The sequence below is a fragment of the Arachis stenosperma genome, chromosome 7, assembly GCF_014773155.1.
Source record: "Arachis stenosperma cultivar V10309 chromosome 7, arast.V10309.gnm1.PFL2, whole genome shotgun sequence".
NCBI lineage: Eukaryota > Viridiplantae > Streptophyta > Magnoliopsida > Fabales > Fabaceae > Arachis > Arachis stenosperma.
This window is the reverse complement of record NC_080383.1, coordinates 27880443-27908164: the sequence shown is the minus strand read 5'-3', so window position 1 is coordinate 27908164 and position 27722 is coordinate 27880443. Positions and strand designations below refer to the sequence as shown.

The window sequence follows — 27722 nt, the reverse complement described above, 5'->3', positions numbered from 1 at the left end:
TTAATATCAAAAAATAAAAAATAATAAAATAATGATAATCTATCATAATCTTGATCTTTTAATATAATTAATGAATAATAATATAATTAATCTATCATAATCTTAATATAATCTTTTAATATAATTAATTTTAATTAAATAATCAAATAAATTGAATATAAATATGTCTAATCTAATCATATAAAAAATAATAAATTTTTTACAATTAGACATATATATATATATATATATATATATATATATATATATATATATTGGGAATAAAACATCAGTTTAAAATGAGATTATTATTATTATTATTATTATTATTATTATTATTATTATTATTATTATTATTATTATTATTATTATATATATATATATATATATATATATAAATTGGGAATAAAACATCACTTTAAAATGAGATTATTATTATTAATGACATATAAATATTAAAATTATATTAATACATTAATAGAAATACATTATTATAATAAAAATTTGCAAGAATTAAAATAACTGAAATTTATTAACTTTAATTAGTTAAATTAGCATAAAATAAGAAAGAGATGATTAATCAGATTAAATAAATTAAAAATATTACTCAATAAAATAAATATCACAATAATTATATTACTAATTGAAAAATAATATATTTAATCAATTCAAATTTTTATTGAAAATAGAGAACTAAAGATTATCAATGAATAAAAATAAATAGGATATAATACATTAAAGAATAATTTTAGTAGTATAAATAATAAAATAAATTATTATATACAATTTTTACTTTTTACCTTATTATGATTGAAGTTAATATTAATGGTAAAAAATTAATTTTAAATAATCTATATTTATATTTTACAACATAATTAAAGCACAATTCATAATTTTTTATTTTATGATTAATCAATATTTTTTAAATTTTTTGGTTAAGTCTTATGTGTTTTATGATTGATAATTAAACTTTACAAATCACAAATTTATGATGAGTTATTACAATCATAATTAATTAAAAAAATCAAGAAAAATTATAAAAAATCAAATAAAAGATAAAAAATAGAGTAAACATTTATTTTGAAACTAAAAATTTGTTAATTGTGCTAGAAATTATAAAAATTTGTATCTTATTATATAATCAATTTTGTTACTCACTTTAACCTTATTATTCATTTATTGTATCTAAAAAAGTATATAATGTCACACTTTATTTTTAAAAAGATGAAACTCTTCAAATATACGGTATAATATATAATTTAAGAACAATAAATAAAAATATTTAGAATTTTATAATAGTATTTGAAATTTTCAATGACGATATTACAAAGTGTTTAAATAGACCAAATGAATTCAATAGTTATTCTTTGCACATCTTATTTAAATTTGAATCTTAAAAATTTACTTTTGTCTTTTTTTAATATAAATTATTTTTGACAAAAAATAGAGAAAAAAATTTATTAGACCAAAAAAATATCCGATCAAAAAATTATTATAAGGAGATTTATAATTAGAGAAGAAAAGAATAAAAGTATTAATAATAATTAAGAAAAAAAACGAAGCTTGTATTAAAGAATGTTAGAAAAGAAATAATAAAGTTCATATTAATAATAATGTTGAGGAATGATGTTGCTGCTTTAGGTTTCTAACCTTCGTCTTTGGCCATCTTTTTTTCTATTCTTTGCCTTTTTTTTTTAAATTATCAAGTCATAAAAAAATAAAGAACAATTTAAGAAAACAAAAGCAGCAAGATCGAAAATAGTAAGATCAATAGTAACTATACAACTCAAAATATATATGAGAAAAATAAACTATTATATGATAGAATTAATATGAGTATATTTCATCATTAAATAAACAAAGTTAATGCACAACAAAATTACATGTAAAGAGAAGAAAAAAAAAGAGTTAAAATATCCAAAGTGATAAAAAGATTATTTTATAGAAGACTATAAAATAATGAGCTTCTAACTAAATTAAATTGTACTTATTATTATTAGAAAGGGTAAGAGAGAGCAGTAGAGAAAAGGTTTGTGTGTATTGAAGTTGTGTAAAATGATACAATATAGAATGGTATTTATAGGTGTTAAGAGAATTGAAATAATAAAGATGTAATATCCTATAATAAATATTTAGATATGTTAAATAATGCTAATTGATCTAATTGATTCTAATTATACTCTAACAAGTATATTCAATTAATTGATATACATAATATTAAATTGTGTGATACTTAAATATCTCAATTAGTTGATATAATTAATCCACAGTAATAAATTGTATTTAATGAGTTAAAAGAAATAAATCAGGAAACATTATAAGAAACATGCCATGTCAACTTTATCATTAAGTGCAAGAATTCAATTTTTATATAATAGAATAAATAGAATAAATTGATATCTCATTATTCGTTATTTTAACTTATTTATTATATATTTTTTTATATTTACCATTCAATATATTAAAATACAATTTATATATCTAGATAAGAATTACATAAATATTTAATTAAAAGAGCATTTAATTTTTTAAAATATAATAACAGTTTTAATTTCTTTGATTTTTCTTTTTATAATTTTTTGTGTATTTTTTTAAATAAAAGACAAGCCTATATCAAGAATAGGAAGAGATTGTAGTATTTATTGAAGAGGAAAAAACAAATATAATTAAAATTCATACATTTAAAATGTGTTTGAACTTTGAAAAATGAGATGAGACATGAGAACCCATAGACACTTAACTTCAATGAATCTGTTTACACCATTTAACTCAGTGTTCTTTAGCTTTCTGTTTTCTTCTTTTATATTTCATATAAATTTATCAGTGTCAAACATGCTTCACATAGAGTATTTTTTAACTCCATCCTAATCCATATATTATCTTTGCTAAATAAAATATAAAAGAAAAAAGACAGTAAATAAATTAAAGTTATTATTATTTAAAGAGACAGTAAATATATTAATATTTTTGTATTTTAAATTAATTAAGATCTAAATGAAAGATAACATTAATTTAAAAAAGTTAAATTAAAATTAACTCAAACATTGATATTTAAATTATAAAAAAAATTGATTTTCATATTTTATAAAATATCATACTTGCGGTAATTGTAAATATGACGATACTTAAAATTAAATAAAGTAATACAGATAAAATAAATAAAAAATAACTAAATCTTGTATAAAATTTACCTATAAAATTCTGTACCGAAAAATGAATTTAATTTTAGTATATTAATAATATAAAATATTTTATATAATCATTCAATTCAATTAGATTTATCTATTTAGGTCATTATTGAAAAATAAATTTAAGATACCAACATATAATTACTTTAAATTAAGCAACAATTATCAATACTATATAAGGGACACACTATTCCACTAAGAATGATTGCCATAAGGAATAATTTTCCAATTTTCTATACTAATATTAGAAATTTTATATAATACTATATAATAATATTATCATTATCAATACTATATGATATCAAAACAAAAAAAAAACACCGTGCTAATATAATATTATTAATATTATATAAATCATCTTTGTATTTATTTTTCTGTGCGTATATAATATTTAATTAACACATTAAAACATATATAATATAAAGTGATTTACAAATTATTTTATTGAATATTATAAATTAGAGTAATTTATAAATTATTATAAATTCGTATATAATGTATAATTAAATTGAATAAATTCAATTAGAATAAACAACAAATTATTTATTTTATTTCAGACTTTATAAATGAATAAATTAATTAACTAATATAATAAATTACAATTAATGTAGTAAAATTAATTAAGTAATATATATTATAATAAATTATATTAATATTTAAATATCTAATCAAATCAATTAGCTGATATAATTAAGTCATAGTAATAAATTGTATTGAATGAGTTAAAATAATTAAATCGGACAACACTCTTCGGAGCATGTCACGTCAGTTCCATCATTAAGTGCAGACATCCGATTTTTATATAATAGAATAGATCAATTTTTATTAAAAAAAAGTTATTTTGACAACATTATGTTCAATCAATTTATTTTAAAATTAAACTTTATAAAATATATAGGTATAATATAATCTAAGTTGTTACTCGTTTTCTTTTTATGTAACAAAACCAAATACTTAATTAGCACAAAAATAGTAAATAAAATAATAAAACAGAACATATAACAACCATATAATATTGAGTCCTTATTAGTCCGTTGTTAATTTCTTTATTTAATATAAAATTAAATCTACAACAAAAAAAATTAAATAATTAAAAAGTCACAATAATTCTTTTATATAACAAAATTACAAAAAAATATTTGTGCACCTCCATTTTTGTTAATATAGAATGAAACACTTTGAAACATAAAGATTAACTTTATTTAAGATGAGTTTAATTCATTCTTGCCAATGTATTATTAGAAATCAAGGCATTAGAATTTGTATGATGCTGTTGCTTCCTTATATATACGATGAAAAAAAAAAAAGAAATACAACAACGTACAACCATACTTTGATCCATAAAAAAATTAAAATTAAATATTTTCAATGACTTAATTATGGATAACTCTGTTATTACTTACGAAAAATTCTTAATTTTTTTAATTTTAAAATTATTCATCTTAAATCATTAAGAAAGAAATATTTGAATACGGAAGCGTATCTGAATTCATGAACATAATTAAAAGATCAGAGTTTAGTTTTTATATCTTTTTCAATCAAAACTTTCTTTTTTTTTAATAGGGCTGAATTATAATTCCTCTAGTAAAAAAAGAGTTACAGAGCGATTTTAATGTGTTAGAGACCAAAATTCTAAAGTCACTATTTATATTTGAGTGTGACACCCATTAAACCCTAAAACTTAAATAAAATAATATATTTAGTTTAATCTCATTTAATTTCAAATCAAAAGTAATAATAACTAATTCAATTCAACATTTATAACAATAAATGAAATCATTGTTATATAAGTCATTTAATATAAAATATCGTAATTCTGTGATTATATATAATTGATATATGTATTATCCATAAATAAATTAAAAAATAATTTCCTAACAAGGTGAAGTCTCAAATTCGTTGAGAATGATTAAATTTTTGTCTTTATAATTGTGTCTAAATTACTTATGGCAAAGATTCATCATATATAACTATTTTCACATGAAGTTAATAATTGAGAACTATTAAATAATAATTTAGTTAAATATATTAAATTATTTAATAATTTTTAATTTAATATAAAATAAACTTTATATGAATTTTCACTTTTAATTATATTGATTCAACTATTGTAGTTTGTTCTAAAATTTTGGGGTAAAAAATATGTAAAAAACAGTGGCAATATTTACAAATATATTTGTGTATTTGTATATATTTATACATATTATTTTTTACGTATAATCTTTTTGAATAAAATATAATCACTAAACTAATCAATTTTTTATAGGAAAATTATTAAACTTGTCTAAAGTAATATAATCAAAATATGATGAATAACAAAAAGCATTCATCACTATATTTTTATGCTTCTATTCATTTTCCATTATAGATATAAATATAGTTTAATTATGTTATCTATAAAGTTTGATTATAAATGTGAATTAAATTTAATTATAGTTTGATTGTATTTTTTTTAAAGTTTGATTATAAATATAAAAGGTGTTTCTTTTACATTTTAACAATAGAAATATTAGGCGATTAAGCATATTTTTAATCAAGGCTAATCAAATCACAATTCTTTCTTTATTTGATTTTTTTTCTTATTTTTTTTCCTCCTTCTCCTCTTTATTCATTCATTCATCATCATCCTTCTCCTTTCTTTTTTTTTTCTTCTTTTTTACCTTCTCCTTCTTTAATCCTCCTCTTCTTCTTCTTTATTTTTCTATATATGTTCAGCAAAATTATAATGAGTATAAAAATTTTGGTGCATAAGACAAAAATTTAAAAATGATTAGTACAACAATTTTTAAAAAATTATGTCCATCACATTAACTCACCCAATTAATAAAATAGATTCACGGTATCAAATATTATCAAAACTCAACACAAAATTATTAGATAAAATAGAAAATTAGTATTGAGAAGGAAAAAAAAGTAGTAGAAGTGATTTATGAGGTATGCGACAAAAAATTATTTGTTATTTACTAAAAATTTTTATGTTATATATTGCTAAATTTGTGTTTATGTGTAAAAATTTATATAGTATGTACATTTTTTTTATGTTATATCGATAATTTTCTATGTTTTTTGACAAAATTCTGTGCTATATCAATAAAAAATGTGTAGAAAAAGAAAAATGTATATACATTATGTAAATAGTTTTTGTTAAATTTAAATTTATTTGATTAAATTTATTTACCAAAAACATTTATATGTGGGACACCACTGTTCTAACATATATATAGGGCTGATTTATTTTCTATTTGTATGTCCATATAATTTTACTGATATTTATTTTGTGATTTTTAAATATCCGTTTGGTTAAATAATGTTTGAATCACTTACCAAAATTAGTAGGCCATCATTTATAAATGGAGGCCTGCTACACATACAAGTCTTTTTAGCTTACAAGTCTTATAAGTTGGTACAAGCCCAATAAAAAATACGCATTACACTTCCACATTTAAGAGTAAATAAACGCACGTTATTCAATCACTTCCTGTTTCCAAAGCGCGCTACTCACCATGCATTATAAACGAATCTTCTTCTTCTTCCTTCATGAAAACGAGTTTCTTGCCAAATTTGAAGATAATGGAACTTCAGAAATACACCCAAACGATTACAGAAATACACTCAAACGATTACAGAAATACACCAAAAGGATTACAGAAATACACCCAAACGGTTACAGGAATTCACCCAAACAATTATAGAAATACACCTAAAGGATTACAGAAATACACCCAAAGGATTACAAAAACTACACCAAAGGATTTAAGAAATACACCTAAAATTCGTTGAAGTACACCTTATGCATAATTCAGAACTCTTTCTCTTTCTCCTCCTCATCTTCTGCTGCTTCTTCTTCTTCAAAAATGATTTCAGAGCTTGATGTCAAAAAATAATGGAAATCGAGAATAACGAAGAAAGAAAACAGAGAGAAAAACACATAAATGAAGAAGGAGAAAGAGAAGGCAAGAAACGAAAGAAAAGAAGAAGAAGAAGAAAAACGTGCAGCAAGAAGAAGAAGAAGAAGAAGAAGAAGGTGCAGTGAAAACATGCAGTAACGGTTGAAGAAGGAGAAAGAGAAGGTAAGAAACGAAAGAAAAGAAGAAGAAGAAGAAGAAGAAGAAGAACGTGCAGCAAGAAGAAGAAGAAGGTGCAGTGAAAACATGCAGTAATGGTTGAAGAAGGAGAAAGAGAAGGCAAGAAACGAAAGAAAAGAAGAAGAAGAGGAAGAGAAAGAAGAACGTGCCCAAGAAGAAGAAAAAAGTACACTTGTAAAGATTTGTATAAAAAAATGCTTGTATGTGGAGAATTTCTCTTATAAATGTACTCTAAAAAACATGAGTTAATAATAAAAGCGTAAAGTATGAATAAAATTGAATCAACAAATAAACTAGAATAACTAAAAGAAAAAATAATTAAATTATCCAAATTAATAGACGAAATATTAATAATTCTAACTAATATGAATTTAAATAACACTAAATTTTTTAAATCAATACAAAATGAATTTTTTCAAAATCTCAATGTTACAAATTGTTTTATTTAAGAAATTCAAAAATAAAATAAGAATTGCTAGAGTAAAAATAGAACAACAAAAATTGGTAGATTAAATACAGATCTTAAATCAGAAAAAAATGACAAAAAAAAAGATAAATAAGATATGAATTGAAATTGAATAAGAAAAATACATTAAAATTGAAATAAAAATAAAAGGGATAGATTGAAATTGAATACAAAGAGAATCATTCTACTTTTCAACCAATTTTTTAACGCAATAAAAAATGGACTCCTAAACCTAACTTGTTCACACCATAGTTTAGAAATTGAATCGAATGGACTCCTCAACCTTCTACCCAATTTTCGATGCAACAAAGAGAGGGACTCACTCAACCTCACTTGTTTACATCATGGTTTCATCACGAAACCAAAAAGTGTTTTGGCACCTCTAATCACTCAATACTCCGACTACAATAGCAAAAGAGGTATTTATAACATATTATTAAGTTAAGATAAAAAAAACCCTAAAACTCACAAACATAAAGTCCAATTTATGAACTAAATAAATAAAAATAAAAATACATCAAATAGACTAATAACTTTTAAATAATATTTGATCTTTTCATATTACGAACATTTGAAATATGTATCATTCTCCTTTTTTCAAAAAAAAAATCCGTACTCAAATATTGTAGTTGAAAAAATAGTATATGAAAAGGGACAAAATATAAAGAAGATCATTTTTTTTGTATTTTTCTCTTTTTTTTGTACTATATATTTTTTATTTTTTTATTTAAATATAAAATCAACAAGAACGATAAGATAATAATGAAATACAAACAAAAAGGACAAAAATATAAAGAAGGATGTGAGAGACATTAAACTTTTTTTGGATAAAAGAAAAACAGACATAGATTAATAAAAATTAATATAATACCTGAGCTCTGATACCAAATGATAAAAAAAAAAGAAGGATAAACAAGATATCAATTGAAATTGAATAAGAAAGATACATTAAAATTGAAATCGAAATAAAATAGATAGATTGAAATTGAATACAAAGAGAATCACCCTACTTTCCATCTAATTTAATTTCTTGACGCAACAAGAAATGAACTCTTCAACCTAACTTATTCACATCATAGTTTGATAATTGAATCGAAAGGACTCATCAACCTTCTACCCAATTCCCGATACAACAAAGAAAGGGACTCACTCAACCTCACTTGTCCACGTCATGGTTTTATCACGAAATCAAAAAGTTCTTTGGCACCTCTAATCACTCAATACTCTGACTACAATAGTTAAAAAGGTATTTATAACCTCTTATTAGGTTAAAACAAAGAAAATCCTAAAACCCACAAACATAAAGCCCAATCTAGGAACTAAATAAATAAAAATCAAAATACATCAAAATAAACTAATAACTTTTAAATAATATTTGATATCTTTATATTATGAACATTTGAAACACGTATTATTCTCTTCCTCTTAAAAAAATTTGTCCTCGAATCTTATAACTGGAAAAATAGTATATGAAAAGGGACAAATATAAAGAAGATATTTTTTATATTTTTCTCTTCTTTTTTTGCATGGTATATTTTTTTTAAATATAAAATCAACAAGAATGACAAGATAACAATGAAATACAAACAAAAAAGACAAGAACATAAAGAAGAACGTGAGAAATACTAGACTCTTCTTTTATTTTTTTTAGATAAAAAAAGAACGACATAGATTAATAAGGGTTAATTGAATATTTGAACTATGATACCAAATGATAAGAAAAAAAAAAGAAGGATAAACAATATATCAATTGAAATTGAATAAGAAAGAATGAAAGATACATTAAAATTCATCAAATCGAAATAAAAGTGATAGATTGAAATTGAATACAAAGAGAATCACCCTATTTTCCATTCAATTTCTTGACGCAACAAGAAATGGACTCCTCAACCTAACTTGTTCACGCCATAGTTTGGGAATTGAATCGAAGATACTTGATACGTACTTCAAATGTTCGTGATATGAAGAGTTCAAGTGTTATTTAGAAGATATTAGTTTATATTTTTAAAATATTTTAATGTAATTTAATATATTTTGATTTTGTTTATTTAATTATTAGATTGGGCTTTATGTTTATGGGCTTTAGGGTTTTCATTGTTTTAACCTAATAAGAGGTTATAAATATCTCCTTAACTATTGTAGTCGTAGCATAGAATTTTTAGAGGTTTCAAAACCCTTTTTTGGTTTCGTGATGAAACCATAGTGTGGACAATTAAGGTTGAGGAGTCCCTCTCTTGTTACATCGGGGAATTGAGTAGAAGGTTGAGGAGTCCCTTCGATTCAATTTCCAAACTATGGCGTTGGCAAGTTAGATTGAGTAGTCCCTTTCTTGTTGCGTCAAGAAATTGGGTAGAAAGTAGAGTGATTCTTTTTGTACTCAATTTCAATCTATCCCTTTTTATTTTTATTTCAATTTTAATGTATCTTTTTTATTCAATTTCAATTCTTGTCTTGTTTATCCTTTTATTTACGTATCAAGACTCCTCAACCTTCTACCCAATTCCCGATGCAACAAAGAGGGGGACTCACTCAACCTCACTTGTTGACATCATAGTTTCATCATAAAACTAAAAAGTACTTTGGCACTTCTAATCACTCAATACTCCGACTACAATAGCTAAAAGGGTATTTATAACCTCTCGTTAAGTTAAAACAAAGAAAATCCTAAAGCCCACATATATAAAACCTAATTTAGGAACTAAATAAATAAAAATTAAAATATATTAAAATAAACTAATAACTTTTAAATAATATTTGATCTTTTTATATTACAAGTATTTGATGATTTGAAATACGTATCAAAAAATTATTAAGAGAATTATAAAAATTGTAAATGAAAATTCAACTCTTAAAAAGTTATTAAATTTGTAAAATAAAAATATCAAAATGACAATGAAATAGAAGCAGTAAAATAATATTATAAAATTTATAAAAAATAATAAAAAGATAAAATAGTCTTCTAATAAATTTTTTATTAAAAAATTAAATTTTAAACAAATTAAAAAATTGGCGTCAAAATAACGATTTTAAAAATATAACAACATTTTTTAATAAAGATGATACCTTTAATTTATATCACGTGTCAAAAATTTAATATATGATAATTTATTAAATAGATAAAATTAAATGTTTTTATTCAAAAATATTTTAAACATCTTTGCTTGAATCTTTTGCGGTAAGGTTGGTGCTATCCGTATATGTGACAATTGAATCTTAATAATAATTAATAACTAAATTATCATATACTTGTGGTTTTCAATCTGTTATCTTCTAATGTTTGATTCGCTTCCAAAAATCAGTAAGCTTGGTGACATCCATTATATGTGATAATTGAATATTAATAATAATTAATAACGAAATTATCATATACTTGTGGCTTTCAATTTGTTATCTGTTAATAATGTGAGATTGTGACATATCTAAGATTATGTTCACCAGTCCAATTTATTATGAACTTGACTACGCTGGAGGGCCCCAGATTCATGTATGTACATTCATGAATCTCTCTTCTAATTAATTCTCAACTCACATTTATATTCACATATAGACTTTTCAGTTTTCACCAATAATAGTAATTGATAAGCGTCACGCTTTTCTTGCTAGTGTATTCTTTATTTCTCAGGTGGATTCTCATAATTAACTCACAGCTAGTCTTTTGTTGGTAGAGCTGTGTTGTGTCAGCTGCAACATTAACTGGAAGAATTCTATGAATCTAAGTGATGAATTGATTCTTGAAAGGGAGTTAAAGAGATTTGAAAGAGACTGCAGAAGTCATGTGAACTATTTTATACATGCATTTGAAACTTGAAAATGGTCTTCTTTCTTTTTTATAACTAGTTAAAAATATATTAGTTACACACTAGCTACTCGTTCAATTAAGGGGAGGGCATACTTATAGGTTCTTTGTCTACTAATAGAAGTATTTAGAATTCATCATTACGGCAACCTTCATGCAAAAGTAGTGAGAATCAAACTTGTATTCTTATTTGATTTGATATGAGGTGATTTCTAAATTATACCAACCATTTAATGTTGTCTACCAAATCTACAATGGTCCATTTTTCATTGGCCTTGGATGAACAACAAAAAAATAAAAATAAATAGTTCTAGACGCTTCTAAAACAATTCTTTTTCTTTCTTTTTTTTGTTGTCATATTTCTAAACCACACATTAAAATATGTTTATAAAACACCCAATAATTTCTCATAAATAAAACCCAGTGATACGATCATACGAACAATAGGAACATAATTTTCTTTTATTTTTGTTTACGAGTTCTTTTCTGGACTGGGACATATAAGGTGTTAATCCATGTAATGTTTTCCAATTCTGGGCTTTCTGGCCCATTCTTAGAAAAAAATAACGGGCCACATAATGAACACTTAAAATTCGGGCCATAAAGCAATTTACTATATAATAATCATCATTATGATCTTTACCCAAAAAAAAATCATCATTATGATCACCTCTCTCCTAAGTCCTAATGCACTCATTCTTGATAGTTGACTCCTTCTTGTGAATTCACTTGTCCACATCTTTCAGCATGGCTATAGTTCAAATTATAAAGTAAAAACAGAAATGATACTTGAAATAAACTATGAAATCCGTGAAAAGAGAATCAAATTTCAATAACGATTTCCATAGTCAGGGGCAGAGAAAAAAAAGAATGCAACATTCAACATACATGAGTAAGTTATAAGTATTCTGTTAATTTCTCTCTAAGATAATAAAAAGTAGAGAAAATTTGGTAGGGGGTAAATACAGACCAAAAATGAAGTAATTACATGAAATTCTTTTCTTATTGGTTCCAAAATAAAAATCCATTTGAATATACAATGCGGGGTGTGGTAACTTACGGAGTTTCACTTAGTCAAACATCTCTGTGTGGAGTCTATAAATTCTGTGTGATAATAGAACGACTTCCATAGTCTGGATCCTTCCACAATCTTACCTTTTTCAGCAACCATTAACCTAAAAGTAAGTGCAAGGAATCATGCTCAATAAATATAAGGGAAGAAAACTCAGGTGACTTGAGAACCAGAACAAATTAATAAGCATCATTTAGAGAAGACTATACCAATGGCATGCTTGAAGTTTGTCACCGAAAGATGAAAGTTCAGGTTTATTTTGATGGCTGCTGCTAGAATTTTCATTTATGTGCATTGAAGTTTGCACTATGTGCTGTTTGGTCTTTCATAGTATCAATTCCAGTGTCGATAGTCAACACTTTTTCACAAGAAACTGCACAGTTTGAGCAGAAAGCGTGTCAATTGAGACCCACAACATGATAATGCAATATCTTATATCTGTTATACCCCTCTTTAAGCTATGTATCTTTCTCCAAAGATAGAATATGCTTCTAACTATCAATTATTATGTATAAAGATCAAGAATTTTGACCTAGAGTAGTCACAACAACAGAAAGAATAGCAGTGGGGACCAAACCTCAGCTTTGATCAAACTCAATAGTCCAAGATCTTATCTGATTGAGTTCTGAATCTTGATTGAAAAATATATTGTCTAACTTCAAAGGGGATTATGATGTATCAGGCAACAAGGTCAACTTCATCGCGGTCTGGGGAAACATCTAATCTCATCATGCTCTTATACTGATTTGGAACAAGAGCCCCTCCATGCACACAGAGTTCCACCACAGCTGGAGCCTTGCCATAATATCTTTTCAGATTGTTATTCAGAGGAGATCCATTCAGATCGTCAACATGCCAGACATAATTCGGACCCACAAGATCATCTATTGTTGCCTCTTGCCACACATGTAAACCATTCCAAGACTGATGCTTTGAAGCCTTGCGCATTCTCAACTTATGTCCCTCCAGACCAACCTGGACCTCGGGACAATATCCACAAGGATTCACACCGTACTTCTCCATCATCTTCTTTGCACCTGATATCATCTCAAACCATGCCTCTAGTGTATGACTACTTAAATCCCTTACTTTGTTCCGTTCTTCCTCAGTCAACCCATCAAGATTGCTATTGTTCATCACTAAATTTGAGAGATTCTCTACATGCCTGGCCAGCACAGGGGATGCATAGAAAAGTGCTTTGGTATTTTTAGAAGAAAGTTCTATTTTATTTTCAACTCTTCCACAACAGATTCAAAATCTACAATTCTCCCCTCAATGCAATATACAGGTTTTGTTCTCCTTTTTGTGGGATACTTTGCAAGATCTACACCAGCAAATACAGAGTTCAATAATGGCAGGGATGCGAGGGACACTGAACCTCTAATCGTGCCCGACTCTTGGCTTACCGACACGGTCATAAAGATAGAAGCATTTTGGGAAGAAGACCACATCCCGAGCCCCGCCCCCTCTCCAGACATGCATCGTACTCCTCGAACCACTCCTTGGTCCAATACATGTTCGAATTTCATGACCAACATAAACAATGTGAACCTCATTGCATAACCTATTATGGAGAAACCAGTAAAAGCAAACCAGTTCGGATGAAGAAAGAAAAAATAAAGAAGCACATACAATCCACAAGACCACAACACCATTTAAAAAAAAAATAAATAAATAACACTCTTTTTCTCTTTTCATCTCTCTAAATGTTAAATGATAACAACTAGAAAGCCTAGAATGCAACTCAACACAAACTTTCCTTAGAAGAACAGATCCATCACACAATGTAAATGCACACAAAAATGTACACTTCCTGACTTATACTCTCAATCTCAGCAAGTTCAAAGTGTTCTATATTTTAGGGAAATCAAAATAATCTATCATTACATAAGTTTTTCACAATCCATAACCGAAGTTTGACCTTCAAAAGTTTGATGACTGAATGATTATGCAAAAGGAAACAAAAAATTGAAACTCTTACTGCATCAAAAATCAATTTTAACAGAAACCTAACTAACTGGTTCCTCAATTTTTTGCAACATTTGGCAAATTTTCTAGCTTAGAAATTTCAGAATCAACATAAAAATAAAATATTCACAGCAACTTACTCGCAGCGCAGCCCGGGAATGGCTCGGGCGAGTTGACTCAGACCAGATACGAGTGAATTTCGAGCTACATATACTCGGTGAGCCACCTCAATAAGTTCCGGAACCTGCAACCCTAGAGGGCTGTGCCTTACGTGCTTCTCTCTCCTTCTTCGCCCTCTCTATCAGCACCTTCATCGGCGTCACATATGGCTTCCTCTACGATTTCCTCCGGCAAGGCCTCGGCACGTCAGAGTACGTGGATTCTCTGTCGTCCCCGAACGCCACCAGCGGTGAACTCTCTGACGAGAAGGAGAGGGTTGCATTGAAGAGGTGTGGTAGTCGCTTAAGATGAGAAACTATCTCCGAAGAGATGGCGATGGCGCGCATATCCGTTAAGAATGGTTGACGGTAGAAGTGGTGGGAACCGCCATGCTAGGAAATGGAGCATGCGATCGGAGCTAGTAAGCTTAGAGACAGTTTAGGAGTCCAGGGGGAGTCTCTACGGGGAAAAAAATTGGATAGTGTCTCTAATCTAACTCTTTATTTTTTTCTCTTTTTTATTTAATTTTAGTCTCACTTATAAAATTATAAGTTAAAGATTACACTTTATTTTCTTAAGTAAAATTTTTACTGTAGAGAATTCATTTCCAAAGTCCAAGTGCTCAATATTAAATTTATATTTTCTAAATTTTAAATTTTTATTTTAAAAATAAAATAAGATCTTTTACTTTTAAATAATTTTTTTACTTTAGAATTAGGTTAGTGAGTTCACCTCTCATTTAGGTGCCTTCCTCTTTAGAGTGATATAAAAATCTAAAAACCTTAAATATCAAGTAATCCTCATACAACCTTAACCAATTCTCATTTTTTTTACATCAATCAAGGTTCTTTCAGTGGTTAAGAATGATCTTCTTAAGATGATGAAATTATTTTCACCCTCTCCTCCATGTTAAGAATCACAAAATCTGCAAAGAAGAAAAATTCTCCAATCTTAACAAAGACATTCTCTACTATTTCATGTGCCTATTTCAGAGATTTGTCTGCCATTTATAAGGTTATTCTTGTTGGTTGTACTTCTTGAATTTGCAGTTTCTTCATCACAGACAAGGACATTAGATTAATGCTTGCACCAAGATCACATAGAGCTTTGTCAAAAGATATATTTTCAATAGTGCATAGAATCTGAAAGTTCTCAAAATCTGGCATCTTGCTTGGCAAGTCTTTTTGAATCATTGCACTGCATTCCTTAGTCAGAATCACTGTTTTATCTCCCTTTAGAGTCTTCTTCTTAGAGAGGAAGCTCTTCATGAACTTAACATAGGGATGCATCTGTTCTAAAATCTTAGCAAAAGGAATATTGATTTGCAACTTTCTGAAAATTTTCAAGAACTGTGAGAATTGCTCGTCCTTAGTCTCCTTTTGGAGCTTCTGGGCGTGTACCTTGGTACCCTCAGTCTTTTTTAGAGCTTCTGTCTTCTCTGGTCTTTCAACAACTTGTGCTTTCTTATCTGTTATTGGCTCACTTGCCACTGTGATGACCTTACACTCTTCTCTTAGATTAGGCACTGTGTCACTAGGAAGACTGTTAGGAGGTCTCTCAGATATTCGTTTACTCAACTGACTCACTTGTATCTCCAAGTTCTGAAGTGATGCTCTGATTTTCTGCATAAAATTATTAGTATTCTTGAAGAATTCAACAACTATAAAGGCTAAGTCAGGAGTACTCTGAGATTGAGTGGACGCCTGCTATGGCTGAGAAGCTTGAAATTGACGGTTGTTGAAATTATTCTGATTAAAATCATTTTGAGAATTATTGAAGTTTAGTTGCCTCTGAGATTGGTCTCTCCATCCAAAGTTGGGATGATTCCTCTATCCCTGATTAAATATCTTAGTATAGGGATCATTATTGGGATTTCTGAAGGAGTTGCCCATGAAATTAACCTGCTCAAGAGTATATTGGCCATAATCATAAGTCTCACCTTAAGGGAAGCCACCACTCATGTCATAGGAGGTGTCCATAGTACTAATAGCTGAGACTTACATTTCACACAAGTGTTGTATAATGGCACTAATTTGCTGAGACATAGCTTTATTTTGGACAAGAATAGCATCCAATGTGTCCAGCTCCATGACTCCCTTTTTCACAAAGATTTTCTTAGAAGAGTATAGGTACTGGTTGTTAGCAACCATTTCAAATAACTCCATGGCTTCATCAGGTGTCTTCTTCATGTGGAGTGATCCTCTTGCAGAATTATCTAGAGACATCCTTCTGGTCTCAAAGCCTCCATTATAGAATATCTGCACTTGAATCCAGTCTGAGAACATATCAGGAGGACACTTTCTGAGCATCTGCTTGTACTTTTCCCATGCTTGATAGAGAGATTCACCCTCTCTCTGTCGAAAGGTCTGAACATCCGTCCTCAGCTTTATCAGCTTCTGAGAAGGAAAGAACTTGGTCAGAAACCTATTGACCACATTATCCCAAGTATCCAAGCTTTCCTTGAGCTGAGTATCAAGCCACTATTTAGCTCTATCCCTCACAGCAAATGGAAAGAGAAGTAGCTTGTAGATATCGGGATTCACTCCATTAGTCTTTATAGTATCATAGATCTGCAGAAAATTAGAAATGAATAGGTTGAGATCTTTCTGCGGGAGTCCATGAAACTTGCAGTTTTGCTGCACTAGAGAAATCAACCGAGACTTCAACTTAAAGTTGTTTGCAGCAATAGAAGGTACAACAATGTTATTCCCATAGAAATCTGGGCTAGGAGCAGTACAAGAGCTAAGAGTTCTCCTAAATTGCCCGTTTGCATTCTGATTAACATTGATTGCATTGTTTTTGTTGTTGCCCTCCAAAGTAAACTCTTCAGCTTCCTTCTAAGAGTTATCCCTGAGATTCTCAGCAGCCCTGTAAGCTCTAGCCTGTTGTATATGTCATTTTATAATCCTCTCAATCTCAGGGTTAAAGTCAAAAAGGGGTTCTTTGTCCTGTTCCTGCTCATAAACAATAGAAAATAAGGAAAAGGTAGAAATCTCTACGTTAGAGTGAAGAGAATTTCCGATGAGATATCTTGTGTAAAAGCAATAAAATAAAATGAACTAAATAAATAACTCTAAAAATTCAAAAATAAACAAAGATAAAGAAGCCACTAAATTCGAAAATAATGAAAAGAGAAATAACCAGGAAAAAATAAAATAACAAAGGGAGACACCAAACTTAATTTCAGAAATTAGGAGAAGAGTTTTAAATAAGATAAAGCTAAGTTTTCGAAAATTAAGGAACAAAAACAAATAAAACTAAAAGCTAAAAACACCTAATCTAAGCAATCAGATAACAGTTAATTGTCAATCATAGTCAATCCCCGGCAACAGCACCAAAAACTTAATGCGGTATTTCAAAATCACAAACTAACCGGCAAGTGTACCGGGTCGTACCAAGTAATACCTCAGGTAAGTGAGGGTTGATCGCACGATGATTGATAGACTGAGCAACAATGGTTGAATGAATCACTTAGTCAGGCAAGCAGAAAGTGATGTTTTAAGGGTTCAAAATGCATTAAATAGTAGTTCAGAGAATAGAAAGCAGTTAAGGTATCGAAGATATTTACTTTTTCGGATTAAGTTTTCTTACCAACTATTTTAGTCATGCAAGATTTATTTCATGGCAAACTATCAGTGACTAAACCCTAATGTCTTAGTAATTTAGTCTCCTCTAACCTAGTTAACCGCCAATGTCTTGATCACTTAACTTCGATTAGAGGGTTAAGTTCAATTCTAGTTTATAGCAATAAAAACCCTAATTACCCAAAGCTAGTGTTCAAGTAATTAGTAATTTAGGAGAAATTTACTTTCAAACTAGTGTTCAAGTGAGATAACTATTCCAAGAATCACAAGAACGCATATAGAATAAGGGTTATTCTTCTGATCTACCCAGATTCATAAGATGAAGAACGAAAGTAATCCTTGAAACTGAATCAATACATTAATTAAAAAAGAACAATAATAGTCTTAATCCATAGAAATAAACAAAGCGCCTAACCTTAACCAAAGAGGTTTAATGGCTCATGACTTCGAGAAAAAACTAGAGTTCAAAAACTGTAAGAGTGCGGAAGTGAGAAGATCCCCCCAAAGGGTGAATCTTTTTCCTTTTATATCTAACCTAATTTGATTTTAAACTAAAATAAAATAATAAATTCTAAACCTAAAAGATTTTGTTTGTAATTAAAAATAACTAAAATAAAATAAAATGGAGTAATTAAAAGCTAAATCCAACTAAAGATGCTCCTTTGGTAAAGTTTGATTCGAATTGCCTAGCGCTAAACGCCAGTTGTAGCGTTTAGCGCCCTTGAGGGCAGAAACCTCTCTTGCGTTGCCGAGTTGCTGGCGCTAAACGCCAGCGGGGCGTTTAGTGCCCTAGTGGGCAACTCCAATTCTTCTCTTTTTTGCACAAAACTCTACCAAACTGATCCAAATTTCACCTGAAATAATTAAAACACCAAAACAACTCAAAGTAGCATCCAAAGAGGTTTAAAACACTAGAATTGAACTAAAACTCATTAAATTTTAATTTAAAATAAACAGAAAATAAGGTAAAGATGCTCATGCTCAGTATACAACCCTCCACTTTCATAGTATCAAAATTTCCTACAATAACCTTGTTAGGTGCTGGCTTAATAGGGAGGTTAAAAAATTTTGCAATTCTGGCTGAATAAAGTAACCCAAGCTGCCATCATCAATTAAAATTTGAACCTCTAGCTCACAAATGTGGCCATTAACTCTAATTGTTGCTGGACTTGATGTACCATATATCGCATTATAAGATAAGTGGTGATCAACCACTTGTTTGTCCAATTGGGCTAGTAAATTATCCTCCACTATAGCTATTTCTGGATGCATGTCTTCACCAGTATTCTCTATGTAAATTCCACAAAATTAATAAAATAATTAGTCAATAAATTAGTTATTATTCTAAGAAGTTAAGAAAATAAATTTTATAATCTACAGATGTAGAAATATTTAAAATACAAATTTTGACACTAATTTTAAAGATTTTGACCTAAAAACGAGCCAATAGACCGAACCGATTGAATCGGACCTATATTGGGCCCAAAGCCCAACCCATTCACCCTCACTTAATTGGCTTCAGCCACTCCTTCCCCTTTTCACACTTCATTCCACGCTGGGAGTGAAGCAAGCTAAGAAAACCCTAAGCATAATCCACTCTCAACTTTCAATCCATTATAACTTTTAATCCGGAGCTCCGATTGACGAGCCGTTTGCAGCTACGCATTTGTCTCAGAACCCTTTTCAATTATATTCAAACAAAGTAGTAAGAAACTTTATTATTTACGTCCAGTTCTCTCTTCTACTGAATTCATGATTCTTGGTTATGGGTATTGAAGGTTTTTGATGTTTTTGAATATTTAGGTTTGATCTAGTGGCCGGTAATTGTTGAGTTTTATCCCAATCATCAATGGGTAAGGTAAGAAAATTCTAAACTCTTGTAGTTTCCCTAATTTTGTGAACCCTAGTGGTAATTGTGGTGATTTGTATCGATTAGATTGAATTTAAGTTGAATTGGAGATTCAATCGGTGAATTAGCGCTTGGAATCAAGTTTTGGTGGCCAAACTCATTGAATTTGGTTTGGAGGTCAAAAAGCTTGCAAAGAAGGGTTTTGTGGTGTTTTAAACTTGGGAGAAATCGACCAAAATATAGTTTTGATTTCTCGTAGTTAATATTTAATGTCACATGAAAATTTAGGCTAGTTGAGCGTAAGATAAGCTAAATTATGTGAATGTTCATGTTCTGTGGATATAGAAAATGATTGTGAAAATCTAATATGCGTTGTGGTTGGAGATTGGGAATAGATATGATATATGTATTTGATATATGTATTTGATATGAAGTGTTAATGTTTAGTATTGGATTTGGTGAGATTGTATGAATAAATTTGTTAAATAGATTGTGTGGTTTTGAGTATTGGTATATTGTAAAGTGATTTGAAAAGCATGTGAATATGGTTTGAGACATGAGGGGCTGTTTTGGGCTGTGATATGATGAATTTTGAATTGAAAATTTTGGAAAAAACTTGTGGTTTAGTATTTTTGGGTAAAATTTGAACTTTTGAGGTTAAAACCTATTCTCTAGCTTTCCAAACTTTTTTAACACTTGTTTAGGGTCAACAAGGGTGAGCATGTTGAATTGGTTAAACAGATATTGAAGGGGTTTGTAAAGTGATTAATTAAGTAATTAGGTGTTGGTAATGCTGAAAAGGAAGAGATTGGTAATGATAATGATAATAATGATGAATTTGATATTGAATGAGACATGATTGAGAATGATATTGACAATGATGAATTGTGATTTAATTATTCACATGGCTTATACATTTGAATTATTGAGCCATGAGTTTCTTTGGGCACTTGCTCTAGGTTGAGACTCGATACGCTGTTAACTCTCTGTCGCAAGATGTGAGCAGGCACTTTAACTCCCCGGGTTTCTCTACGGGCATGCATATTATATATATATATTAATTTGAGCTTAGGGTTTTTTCCATGGATATTATTGAGCTTGGGATGCGCAGACAGATGGTCTGTCCAATAGTTAGCTACCAAGACATGTCGGGTTGGCTATATAACCGACAGATAAGACTCATCAGCCATAAGACAGGCATACATCATGTGTGTAACACCCTAGCTACCAAAGCTCACGCTTCTGGCTGCGCAACTCTGATAGCTCGGACATTACGACGACAGTTATACTATTTAATACTAAAATATGAGCCTGTTTAAAACTTTAAACCGCAATACCGCTCCCAAAAATACTTTCGTTCGATAACGCACACCCATAGATACCATATAACTTACAAAAACTCATAAAAGATACATCCATATAGATACATATATTTATAAATAATATCACAAGCAGTGTCCAATACAATTCCTATCCCTCTTACAGAATATATCAGGATAAAGACAAGGGTACAATAAACCATAACTAAAACAATACAGATCATCTCAACAACAACTAAATAAACTCTTCGTGATTTCTGCGCCCATATCCTGAAAGGGGAAAAATGTAGGGGGGTGAGAACATCATCCTCGAAAGGGTTCTCAGTAGAGGGTTTTTGGGAATTACTGTAATAGGATACACGAAGATAAACTGTACCAGTGATTAATAACCGTCTTATGCCTCTTTTCAAAAATAACGGTTTAAAATAAAAGTAAAGTCGGAAATCTTTTCTGAAAGAGGAACCATTCAATTTTCAAAACATCAAAAGCCTTTTAAAAATGTTTATCTAAACTGAACCAAAATAGCCTTTCATATTTTATTCCAAACCAAAAACACAAAACCGAAATCAACCATCGGTTCATCTCATTCCAACCACGGCCCTAGGCCCAAACAATCCAACCATCAACCAATCACCACAATCCAACAGAGTCCCAGATGCAAACACAGATTGGAAGTTCAAGCACAAACAAACAGTTACAGCAAGTAGAACAATTAGCATTTACTCACAAAGGCAAACCAAGTACAATATACACACCCAAACAATGTCACATAGATGCATATGATGCATGCCTGTCCTAGTGGCTGATGATATCATCTGTCGGTTATATAGCCAATCCGACACGTCCTGGTAGCTAACCATGGACAGAAACACCCATCGCGGAGCAAGTAGGTTTGAGCTACAACCCCATTGCTACTACCCGCTCAACCCAGAGCCAGTGGAATAACCACTACTGCGGCTACTACCCAGGCGGGTGTTTAAAAGCTCAACCTGGAGCGAGTGGAATCACCACTACTACCACTACTACCCAGGCGTCACAGTCTCTGACCTGGAGCAAGTGGGACGAACCACAACCCTTGCTACTACCCAGGTATCTCAAGCATATTCATTCAGTCCCAGCCATGGATCAACATCCATCTTAGCCATTCAGCTTAAACTCGTAATTCATAGTCAGCCATACGGCCCATAATTCATTCGGCAATCAGCCATAAATCAATATCATACACAGCCATTCCGGCTCACGGTTCAATCCAAAACCAGCCAATATTCATAATCATACACAGCCATTTCGGCCCATAACAAAACAGCACTTCCACTATTCAACATCATCAAATTCACAAAACCGGCATTTAAGCCATAAAGCACTTTTCTCAAGCCATTTCACTTTGAAATCAAATTTCAACTCTTTTCAGCCTTGACTTTAAAGATCTCATTTCTCAAATCATCTCAGGCTCATAAGCCAAATTTACTCAAAGTGAGTTCCCTTTTTAAAACAAAGCCACTCTCGGCATTCTCTTTCCAAAACTTCCAAAACTATGGCAAGTTAAGGACTTATTTCAAAGTATTCAAAACCACCCATCCAACAATGGGATTTTATAACAAAAGCTTCTCGGCAGAGTCCCAAGTCTTTAGGGGAGAATAATAAAACTTAGTTCGCCAAATTCATTTAGAATCACTAAAACCTTGGCTTTCCGTTTTGAGTAATAAAATAGGATCTAAGCCAAACCGAGTCACGTAATCATTCACTTCCTTCAAATCCATTTCCTCTACTTAGGCAAAAACCAACTTCAACCCCCATGATAAATTCTAAAGCATTTCAACTGTTCAAAATTGTTTTAGTCTTGCAAGAATTCAGAATTCAAAGAGTACTTAAAAACTTTCTCAAAACATTTCAAAATGAAACTTGTCAATAGACATTTAGGTTCTTTCAAAGTCATTGAAACTCTTCTAATTGAAATCCTCAAGTCAAATTCAAGGACAATAACCTTGTCACATTTAAAACAGCTTTAAAACATAAGTTTCATCTAAATAACTTTCTCCTGAAAGAGATATAATGCCTTTCTTAAAAAGAAAGCAAGACTAAATTACAATTTCCTCTTTAATAACTCATTTCAAAAGCATGAATCATCCTTTTCTTGATAATTCAAATAGAATAGTAGAAGTCTTTAACTCATTGATGAGCGGATAATTTGTACGCTTTTTGGCATTGTTTTTAGTATGTTTTTGGTAGTTTTAGTTGAGTTCTGAGTATATTTTTATTAGTTTTTAGTTAAAATTCACTTTTCTGGACTTTACTATGAGTTTGTGTGTTTTTCTGTGATTTCAGGTATTTTCTGGCTGAAATTGAGGGTTCTGAGCAAAAATCTGATCCAGAGACTCAAAAGGACTGCAGATGCTGTTGGATTCTGACCTCCCTGCACTCGAAGTGGATTTTCTGGAGCTACAGAAGCCCAATTGGCGCGCTCTCAACGGATTTGGAAAGTAGACATCCTGGGCTTTCCAGCAATATATGATAGTCCATACTTTGCCCAAGATTTGATGGCCCAAACCGGCGTTCAAAGTCACCTCAAGAAATTCCAGCGTTAAACGCCGGAACTGGCACCTAAATGGGAGTTAAACGCCCAAACTGGCATAAAAGCTGGCGTTTAACTCCAAGAAAAGTCTCTACACGAAAATGCTTCATTGCTCAGCCCAAGCACACACCAAGTGGGCCCGGAAGTGGATTTTTATGTCATTTACTCATCTTTGTACACCTTAGGCTACTAGTTTTCTATAAATAGGACCTTTTACTATTGTATTTTCATCTTTTGATCATGTTTTTATGATTGAACCCTCTTTGGGAGGCTGGCCATTCGGCCATGCCTAGACTTTGTTCTTATGTATTTCAACGGTGGAGTTTCTACACACCATAGATTAAGGTGTGGAGCTCTGCTGTACCTCGAGTATTAATGCAATTACTATTGTTCTTCTATTCAACTCCGCTTGTTCTTTGTCCAAGATATCACTTGTTCTTCAACTTGATGAATGTGATGATCCGTGACACTCATCATCATTCTCACCTATGAACAAGGTGACTGACAACCATTCTTGTTCTACAAGCATTCGAGGCCCTAGTGTTTATCTCTTGGATTTCTGATTGCACGACGCATGGTTGATCGCCTGACAACCGAGTGCTCGCCTGACAAACGAGCCAGCCATTCCGTGAGATCAGAGTCTTCGTGGTATAGGCAAGAACTGATGGCGGCATTCAAGAGAATCCGGAAGGTCTAACCTTGTCTGTGGTATTCTGAGTAGGATTCAATGATTGAATGACTGTGACGTGCTTCAAACTCCTGAGGGCGGGGCGTTAGTGACAGACGCAAAAGAATCACTGGATTCTATTCCGGCCTGATTGAGAACCGACAGATGATTAGCCTATGCTGTGACAGAGCATCAGGGACGTAGTCTCACTGAGAGGATGGGAGGTAGCCACTGACAACGGTGAAACCCTACATGAGCTTGCCATGGAAAGGAGTAAGAAGGATTGGATGAAGACTGTAGGAAAGCAGAGAGACGGAAGGGAAGGCATCTTCATACGCTTATCTGAAGCTCTCACCAATGATATACATAAGTATCTCTATCTTTATCTTTATGCTTTATTCGTTTATCACTATACCCATTTGAGTCTGCCTGACTGAGATTTACAAGGTGACCATAGCTTGCTTCATACCAACAATCTCCGTGGGATCGACCCTTACTCGCGTAAGGTATTACTTGGACGACCCAGTGCACTTGCTGGTTAGTTGTGCGAAGTTGTAGTGATCACAATTTCGTGCACCAAGTTTTTGGCGCCGTTGCCGGGGATTGTTCTTGTGTATGGACAACTGACGGTTCATCTTGTTGCTTAGATTAGGTATTTTTCTTCAGAGTTCTTAAGAATGAATTCTAGTGTTTCAAGGTGATGTTCTTATCATCACCAAAGCTGATTGATTCTCATCAATTTAGCTCTTGAATGCAATGTCCTACTGAAGCTTAGTCGGCCATGTCTAATTCCTTTAGACTAAAGCTTTAGACTAACATTGCATGATTCCTGGAATTCTCATTAAGAATTTTGATACCTTTATTTTCTTCTTCCACTTAATTTTCGAAAAATCCAAAAAAAATTACAAAATCATAAAAACAAAAAAAAAATATATTTTCTGTTTGAGTCTAGAGTCTCATCTTAAGTTTAGTGTCAATTGCATGTTTCTGTTCTTATTGCATTCATGCATGTGTCTTCATTCATCTTCAAGTTGTTCTTGATGATTTTCTTGTTTTGATCTTTGAATTCTATTGACTTGAGTGTTTTGTTGTTTCCCATATATACAAACTGCTAAGTTTGGTGTCTTGCATGCATTGTTATTTGATTTTAGTTGCATTTTGATTATTCCTTATTATTAAAAATCCAAAAATATTTTTAATTTGTGTCTTTTCAAGTCAATAATACAGAGAATTGAAGATTCAGAACATACTGCAGAGGAATCACACAGAAAAAGCTGGGCATTCAAAAATGCCCAGTGAAGAAGACAGACTGGCGTTTAAACGCCAGCCAGGGTGCCTGGCTGGGCGTTTAACGCCCAAAAGGGTATAGTTTTGGGCGTTAAACGCCAGAATGTGCACCATTCTGGGCGTTTAACGCCAGGATGGCAAAGGGGGAAGATTTTGTTTTCAAAATCAATTTTTTTTCAAGTTTTCAAAGTTTTTCAAAATCAAATCTTCTTCAAATCATATCTTTTCAATCAAATGTTTTCAAAATCAATTTCTTTCCTTTTTCAAAGATACTTACTAACAATTAATGATTTGATTGAACATTTTTTGCCTTTTCTGTTGAGGAAGGTTTTATGTTTGAATCATATCTTTTCTTGTTAGGCAAGTCATTAATTTTTAAAATCATATCTTTTCAAATTGTTTTCAAATCATATCTTTTAAAATTGTTTTCAAATCATATCTTTTAAAATTGTTTTCAAATCATATCTTTTCAATCATATCTTCTTAACCACATCTTTTTTTTTTAAATAGTTTTCAATCAAATCTTTTTGATTTCTAATTTTAAAATCTTTTTCAAAAATCACTTGATTTCTTTTCCACTTTTATTTTCGAAAATCAATTAGTATTTTTCAAAAATGTTTTCAAAATCTTTTACTTAATTTTCGAAAATTACTTCCCTTCTTCTCACATCCTTCTATTTCTGAACTAACTCTATTCCTTCATGCAAAATTCGAACTCCATCTTCTTTGATAAGATCGAATTTTCTACTTCTGTCTTCTACTTTTCTTTTCCTCTGACACCTCAAGGAATCTTTATACTGTGACATAGAGGATTCCACATTTTCTTGTTCTCTTCTCTTTCATATGAGCAGGAGCAGAGACAAAGGCATTCTTGTTGAAGCTGACCCTGAACCTGAGAGGACCTTGAAGCGAAAGCTAAGAGAAGCTAAGGCACAACTCTCTGTGGAGGACCTGACCGAATTCTTCAAAGAAGAAGAAGACATGGCAGCCGAAAACAACAACAATGCCAACAATGCAAGGAAGGTGCTGGGTGACTTTACTGCACCTACTCCCGACTTCTATGGGAGAAGCATCTCTATCCCTGCCATTGGAGCAAACAACTTTGAGCTTAAGCCTCAATTAGTTTCTCTAATGCAATAGAATTGCAAGTCCCATGGACTTCCAATGGAAGATCCTCATCAGTTCTTAGCTGAATTCTTGCAAATCTGTGACACAGTCAAGACTAATGGGGTTGACCCTGAGGTCTATAGACTGATGCTATTCCCTTTTGCTGTAAGAGACAGAGCTAGGATATGGTTGGACTCTCAACCTAAAGAAAGCCTGGACTCATGGGAAAAGCTAGTCAATGCCTTCTTGGCAAAGTTCTTTCCACCTCAAAAATTGAGTAAGCTTAGAGTGGAAGTCCAAACCTTCAGACAGAAGGATGGAGAATCCCTCTATGAAGCTTGGGAAAGATACAAACAATTAATCAGAAAATGTCCTTCAGACATGCTTTCTGAATGGAACATCATAGGTATTTTCTATGATGGTCTCTCTGAACTATCCAAGATGTCTTTGGATAGCTCTGCTGGAGGATCTCTTCATCTGAAGAAGGCGCCTACAGAAGCTCAAGAGCTGATTGAAATGGTTGCAAATAACCAATTCATGTACACTTCTGAAAGGAATCCTGTGAACAATGGGACAAGTCAGAAGAAAGGAGTTCTTGAGATTGATACTCTGAATGCCATCCTGG

The 27722-nt window shown here is 30.6% G+C and overlaps 1 non-coding gene and 1 pseudogene across 1 annotated transcript; both read right to left on the bottom strand.

Moving 5' to 3' along the window:
* Window positions 1-12407: 12407 nt before the first annotated feature.
* LOC130940612 (APO protein 3, mitochondrial-like) lies at window positions 12408-15171 on the bottom strand (annotated as a pseudogene).
* A 12205-nt stretch (window positions 15172-27376) lies between these two features.
* Window positions 27377-27484, bottom strand: LOC130943120 (small nucleolar RNA R71). Its single transcript, XR_009071653.1, has one exon. It is a non-coding gene; the product is annotated as a small nucleolar RNA R71 (small nucleolar RNA).
* Between the last annotated feature and the right edge of the window lie 238 nt (window positions 27485-27722).